The 8,000-nt window shown below is 38.2% G+C and overlaps 1 pseudogene; it reads right to left on the reverse strand.

The window, feature by feature from the left end:
* Positions 1-1,310: 1,310 nt before the first annotated feature.
* On the reverse strand, positions 1,311-7,771 carry LOC131481060 (ribosome biogenesis protein NSA2 homolog; annotated as a pseudogene).
* Between the last annotated feature and the right edge of the window lie 229 nt (positions 7,772-8,000).

The raw sequence follows: 8,000 nt of genomic DNA on the forward strand, positions 1-8,000 counted from the left end.
TGCTGGTCCCACAGGGTAGAGGATTAGCCTGTCGTGGCATTGCGCCATGCACTGGCAATTTTAATTTTTCCAATGATGTTATCAAATCAGAACATTTCTGAGCTTTAAGGGTTGCTTATCCATAAATATTCTAAACAAGACTAACCAAGGAAAATCGGAATACAATGGTATTATTGCCTTGGTGTTTTTGGCTCCTCCCAAATTACACTAGAATTTAATTCCCGGTGTAGTAATGTTGGGAAGAGGATCTCATGGGAGATGTTTAGGCCAGAAGGACTAAATGGCCTTTGGCAATGAGCTTCCTCTGTCTTCTGTTTTTCTGCGAAATAAAGAACAGTGATCTTCCTCTATGCCAGCATCTTAGAACTGGAAATCAAGGCCCTTATCAAACACCAATTATGCTCATGCCTACATTTTCACAGTCCCAAAAAATCATGAGTACTAAACTGCAGCTGCTTCTAAGTTAGTCAGTTTGTAGCATCCTGTTACAACTCTATAAAACATGCTAAAATAAATAGCCACTCTAGATAAGTCATGTGTTGGATTTTCTGTATTAGTATTTAAAATATTCTATAATATTATTTTTTTTTTCTTTTGGTGATTCTCTTCCCAACTTCTGAGAGATTTCCAGAGGTAACTGAAGTACTGAAACGTGTATTGGAAGGTTTGTACGGGAGCATTTGTTTTCCTGGTGTGTGTGTCACAAAGAGCACAGAAGGAGAGGAACAGCTTGGTTCTAACTGCCCATACTTAAGTGTGTTTGTGTTTGCTTGTTTCCTGTGAATTATACAATTTATTTAGCAATTGTCCAGTTGCTGACTTAGTTTTGGGAAGTAAGTTTGGGGAAGACGAGGTGATCTCTGAGTTCAGTGTGCAGAGTTTGACTTACCCCATTTCTGCCTGGAACTTCATTCACGCTCATCATTGTGCCTGGAGTCCTATATGTTTAGGGTCCCAGGGCATTTCTTTATTGGCAAGCTTGTCCAATTTCTGCATCAAAACAGGCCTTTAGGGATATTTTAACATCCACAATCTACTATCAATCTTGCTCTACCCTCTGAGGACACTGGTGGAACAAACAGGTTTTCCCCTTACCCACTTTTTTTAAATCACAATCTGCTTTGCAGATCCTTAGAATGCATTTTTTTCTTCACTATTATTATTATTACTTTAAAGTGGATCTTTCTAATGTATTTATAGTTTAATAAATAGTTCTCTTAAAGACTGTAGATATGTGAGGCTATTTGATAGTTTTCAGAAACATCACAGAAATGAAAGTTTTTTGTTTAATTAATGCTTTTCAATAATGATTAGAACTTAATTCTTTGAAACTCATTTTCAGGATTGTTGGTAACATGGGCATATTTTCCCCATGTAACCTTTCCTCCTGTGTCACAAGGCTCGACTTAATCACATACAATTCATTGTCAGTACCTTTGGTAGTTACAGCCACATTTGTGTAAAAAAGGGATGATGGATTCTGTTTTACAAGTGTTGGCAGACAGAAGGTGGCTTTTAGTTCTGGATGTGTTATGTGGGCTTTCTTGAAACATTAAGTCCGTTGGTTTAATGAATCTTTCTTGTTTAGTTGATTTTTTCATACAGCCATCTCCAACAAAGCAGACTTTGGAATCATCTTCCATGCTTTTTTTTTTTTCCTGTTCAAATAACCTTTAATGCTCTTATTTCTTCCTGGGCACAAATTTGAAGAAACAGGGCTTCCCATTTCCCTGCTCTTTCTTTTTGTTTTTGTTTAATCATATTGGAAGTTTCTTTAGCTTAGGACTGTGCGTCTCTGTGCAGCAGATGGGCAGGTACTACTTTCTTGGGAATGTTTTCATCATTCATTTCTTTTTTCATGGATCTTGATTGTCTTTTTCGTCTAATTTCTCAGTTTGGTAATGCTTATGTTAGAGCGGAGTGCTGAAAACAATTACCCTTTGTTTGCCTTCTTGGAATATTAATGAACTTCCTGGCTTTCCTTTTTTTCTCTTGTTCACATGGCAATCCTAAGCAAGACACATAATGTTTATGGTATAATTTCATATATTCACTTGTGACCTGAAAACAACGTTAAAACCATCAGGTGCTGAACTCCTGGGTGAGAAAAACTTCCCAACTTTCAGTCTCAGAAACTCAATCCTCACTTTTGTTAGTAACTTCATTTTGTTTTTACTTTGAAAATCAGTTACAGAAGTTTAGTTTTAATTACTGCTTATTTTTTCTTTTTAAAATCATTGTTGCTTTTACTTTTCATTTAGTTTCATTTTTGCTGTTTTAGAAATAAGAAAATGTGATGTCATGTGCTTTTCCCACTAATTACATCACTTTATCATTGCTTTTCAATTTTGCATAACTGGATGAGTTCCACATACAGAAATTTTATCTGCTCCAGAAGCCAAGACATCTCATTATTCCTTAAAGGTGTCCACGTTTACTGTCATTTTAGATAGTCCTGTCTTACCTCTAGATCAAAAGCTAGCAAACTTTTTTCTGTTAAGATGCATAGTAATGCTTTTATGTTTTGCAGAAGAGGTGGCCTCTGCCACAACAGCTCAGCTCTGCTGTTACAGCACAGAAGCAGCCACAGATAATGTGTGAAGGAGTGGATGTTGCTGTGTTCCAATAAACTGCCGCTTAGAAATCAGGAGGTTGATTGAATCAGCCTATAAGGCAAAGTTGTCCTACTTGTGTTTTACATAATAGAAATATAAACTTGGGTTTTGCCAGAAGTAATATTATGCTTCCTTTTTCATGTGTCAATCTTATTGCACCTGAGATTTACCTTAAAATTTAGCCACACACATGGATCGTCCTGTCTTGTTCCCACAATATTTAACATGCTGTTGTAGTAAAATATGCTTAACCTGATACTTTACCAGTTTTAAATAATTAACCTTTTTAAAAAACTTATTTGTTTGAAATGTAGAATTAGGGAGAGAGAAAGAGAGTGTCTCACTGGATCTTCCATGTGGGTGGCGTCTTCCATGGCTTTTCCATATGTATTAGTGGGAAGGATTGAAAGTGGAGGAGCCAGAACATAAATTGGCACCCTAATGGGAAGCCACCATTGCAGACAGTGGCCTTATCTGGTACACCACAATGCTAGCTCATATGGGATCCCGGGGCTTTCAAGGCGAGGACTTTAGCTGCTAGGCCATGCCGCCAGGCCCACATGGCAGTAATTAAAACATAGCTACATGAATATGCTGAACAAATAGAAAGTAGGGAGAAAATCACCTCTGATATCATTGCTGCATTTTTTGCCTTCATTAGCATATTACGGTAACATGCCTTTCTTCTGGGTTGTAACCTGTTTCACCATGTAAAAGCCATTCACTGTGACTTCTGATGGTGAATGGATTCTTATGATTCTGAAAACCCTATTCTTTTACCATCTTTGAAAGCAAATAAAAATGACACTTCAAAACACTTTCTAAAACACACTAGATTGTTTTCTGAGGAGTTCAATGAATAGTAGTTTAAATGAGAACCATAATTGGCTTTTTAATTAAATGAATGCAGTTATTTCATAGAGACAGTTCTCATTAGGATGGCGGTATCAGGATGACCATTTCATGCTAATTGTGCTGTGTGTTTATATACTACAGTCTAGGGTTAGTTTGCATAGATTTATTTCTAAGTAAGTCATGATATGTAATGCATGTTTGAAAGGTAAATATTAATGAGTTTCCACATAGTCTTAAGAAAAAGGTTTTTTTTCCTAGTAATTTGCTGTTTTGTAATTTGAGTGAATGAGATTTCTTCTGTTAATCTTTTTTTAGTTGTCTTAAGTTTCCCTTCCTTCTTTTTTGCACTGAATGTGGCTCGCTAAGATTGGTACGTTGAAGCCTAACCCCTGAGGTTGCTGTATTTAAGAGGAGGGATTGCAAAGAATTAATTACAGTTAAATGTAATTTTGTGGGTCAGGCCTTTATCCAGTAAGATCAATGTCAATATAGCAGGCCCTGTACTCTGCACTGCTTCCTTCTCTATACACTCATACTCTGCTAAGCAAAGGCGAGATAAGGATACAGGGAGAAAAAGATCATTTGCAAGATAGAAAGATGGTCTATACCCTAGATGCTTCCTCATGTTGGACCTCAGTGTGTAGAATGAAAACAAAATTATTTTATGCTGCTTAAACTACTCATTCTATGGTATCTTATTATAGTACTGAAGCTGGGACATGAATTCTCCCACATATAGTTCTGAAATGACAATATTCTCAGTGGTTGTGAGAAACACAAAAATACTGAATAAAATTTTCTTAAAAAAAAAAAACAAAGAATTGGTGCTGCATGTAGTTTTCGCTAGGAAGTTAGAAGCTTTAGTATGATCAAGTTTTGGACCAATCTACCAGTGGAAAATGAGACTTCAGTTAGAATTATTGGACTAGGTGAAGTCCTGATATGACAGACTGGATGCAAGTATCTTCCTTCCGCTTGGCATGCCATGTTAGAAGGGAAAGAATAACTTTACCTTCGGGAAAGCTTACAGCCTACTTCATTCAAGGAATTAATCACGGTGTTAAGTCCTTTCATTAGTAGTAGCTTTATAGCAGGAGAAAACCATATAAAGTGAAATCAACACCCTGTTTTCCTCTGCTGAATTCTCAGTTCTCTATGTGTCATTGCTGACCCGGATGTGTAGATTTCTCTTTGCCCCACACTAATCAATCATCTGACAGCTTGTGGTCTTATAATTAAATTTAATTCTGAAATTATGTAACTGGAGAGAATGTCAGATCTCACAGGTTAAGGTTTTCCTTTTTAAGACTTATTTGAAAAAGTTACAGAGACAGGCAGAGACAGAAAGAGAATGTTCATTCTGCTGATTCATTCCCCAAAAGGCTGCAACAGCTCGTACTGTGTCAGATTGAGACCAGGAGCCAAGAGTAGTATGCTCCTAGGTCAGCCCCAACTTCTGTTGGCTATGGCTAAGATTAATCAATAGATGAACTAGTAAGAATCAGGTAATTAGTATATTTGGGTAAAGGCAAGAGATTATTATTTTGCAGTTATTGCTAGGTGCCAGGAAAAGTTATTCTATGACTCATCTCCTGAGATCATTACTTTGAGATCGTCTTCATTTTCAGTGTCATAAATTTCTATAGCATTCCCAACTACATTTTGATCACATTTGGTAAGGCTTTGTTTTCATTAAGAAACCATCCTTTTGCCTACTAAATTGGATAATTATTTTTCCAACAACTCAGTCCAAGATATAAATTCCCAGTCACTAATGAAAGTGCTATTTTGACGTGCATTGATTGTAGAGTTGCCCATGAACACGGTTGAATTAGCTTGTTCATCTTCTAAATGGGGCTAATATTTACCTTGATAGCATCAACTACTAAATGATGAAAATTAGAATTTATTTCATGTTATTTTGGTTACTAATGACTATTAGGTATATTAAATCGTGGCAGGAATAGTTAACTAAATGCTACCCATTTTTTTGCAGTTTGTGGTATAAATTGCAGTTTGTGGATAATTGACAGCAAGCATACCACATACACTCGTAATTTCTTGGTTTCTACTTTGAGAGGTGAAATAGCAAAGCAAATCTAATGCAGACAGTCTGCAAGTCACTTTATGCATGCCTGTTCTGTTCGTGCTTTCCATCTCTTCATCTTCCATTAAGGAGTGTTGGATGAGCCTTTACTTCACCTCCATAATATGTTCCCTGAGCTACATTTTGTAAAGAGGAATACTGTGTAATTTCAAGAAACACTACCTTTCCTTAAAATGCACCCTAGATTTTTTATAATCTCCTTATGCAGAATTATTTTCTGCTCGTGGCCAAAGGAGCCCTGCCATCATGGGCCTTTTGTTTTAATTCACAAATGAAACCTCCTGACATACAGCATTTCTTGCCTTAAAACTCTCCAAATAGAATACCCTCTTATTTCTTGTTTCTCTTACCAATCACAGTAATCAATTGGAGACTCATGACTTTATTTTGATCCATGACTCTTGTCATGGATGACTTTATTGAATCTCTTTGTTCATCAAATATGTAGGTATTGAAAGGAATGGAAGGAAGGTGATTGTATCAATGTTCTAAAAATTCTTTCCTCTCAGTCTTGTCTATGGCATGCCTTCTGTATTGAATCAGATCTACCGTGCAAGCTCAGCTCTCCATTAGTAGGTCTTCACATAGACTGCTGCTGTTCATCTCCTTAAAAATTACTTGTATCAGAAAGGATGCTTGCACTTTGTGTCTTCCATCTGTCTTATTTTTTAAAGATTTATTTATTTTTATTACAAAGTCAGATATACAGAGAGGAGGAGAGACAGAGAGGAAGATCTTCCGTCCGATGATTCACTCCCCAAGTGAGCCACAACGGCTGGTGCTGCGCCGATCCGAAGCCGGGAACCAGGAACCTCTTCCAGGTCTCCCACGCAGATGCAGGGTCCCCAGGCTTTTAGCTGTCCTCGACTGCTTTCCCAGGCCCCCATCTGTCTTACCTACTGACCACACTTCCCTACTTCCCCAATGATAGTATCTAACCTTGTTATAGCTAGTTCTTGGTTTTTATATCCTTGATTTTTCTCATGCAATTAAACATGTGGATTATTGTTGCTTCACCAGTGTGAGGATGCATAGTTCGTGAAACATAAGTAGCCCCCATGAAGTTGTTCTTTGCTGGTGCTGAAAGGCAGAGTTCCACAAAGGAAGAGAGGGAGAGAGGCGGGGAGGGGCGGGGAGAATGAGAGGGAGGCCAAGCAAGCCAGGGAGCAGCAGAGATACATCCAGCCACAGGTTCGTGCCCCACGTGGCCTCCAGACAGAGCTGAGCCGATCTGAAGCCAGGAGCCAGGACCTTCCTCAGGTCTCCTGTGTAGGTGTGAGGACTCAAACACTTGGGCCATTCTCTGCTTTTTTTCCTCACCATTAGCAGGGATCTGGATGGAAAGTAAAGCTATTGGGACATGAACCGGCCCCCAGTGCTGCAAGGTGGAGGATTAAGCAGTTGAGCTATCTCTCTGGCTCCCTCTGGTTATTTCTAAAGATTTCTGTGCTAATGCCTGGCCAGTAATACACATTTATAGTAATTTTATTGTGCATTTTGAGCTTGTGGAATTTCATTGTTGCTGTTGCTCCAAGCCAACTCCAAATATTCCGTTACATAGTTTTATAATAGCTTCATTTGTTTGTTTTTAAATGTGTGCCTCTGTGTTTTTTAAAATTATAATATTAGATTAACTTTACCAGGATTTAATCTCATTACAATAAAAGTCCTTTTGACATTTTAATTTTCTCACTAATCACACTACCATATATATGTACATATATGTGTGTGCATATATATACACACATATATATAGTGGGCATACAAGCATTCATTTGCTTTATTTCAAAAACATTTTGTCATAATTTTCCTAAATATAATGTGAATAATGAACAATATTACAAAAAGCTTATTTTTGGCTTCTCCTCCCTACCACCCCTCTCCCTTTTTTTTTTTTTTTTTTTGTTTTTTTAAATAAGCAACCCCTTGACTTCAGGGCTTCTGGGTTTTTTTCTTCTTCTTCTTCTTTTATTCTTAAGATCGAATTGTTATTTAAAGTGAGAGCTGCAGAGCGGCAGCACCCCTCCACCACAGGGGGCGCTCTGCCGGCTCTCCCCGCCTGGCCCGAGAGCCTGCGCACTGGCGCTCTCCTCGGAGGACTCCTAGCGGCGCCGGCAGGGACCGCAGCCACCGGAAGTCGGAAGTCGGAGCCGGAGCTCTCCAGGCACAGCGCTTCCCTGCGAGTGGTTAACATTGTTTTGAAAGAATTATTAACTCACGGGAAATTGTGACAGGGCTGCAGAGAGCTTACAGGTAAGATCCTGTAGTTTCGTCTTTCATGACATTTTAAGTAATTGTAGTACCATGTCAAAACGAAAAATACCTGTTAGTTGAAGTTGCAGTAAAAATTCTGTGTCATTTCACTTCACGAATAGATTCATGCAAAGCACCTTTGCAACACGTATTCAAAGTTGTGGAACAAC

The sequence above is a fragment of the Ochotona princeps genome, chromosome 8 (assembly GCF_030435755.1).
Source record: "Ochotona princeps isolate mOchPri1 chromosome 8, mOchPri1.hap1, whole genome shotgun sequence".
NCBI lineage: Eukaryota > Metazoa > Chordata > Mammalia > Lagomorpha > Ochotonidae > Ochotona > Ochotona princeps.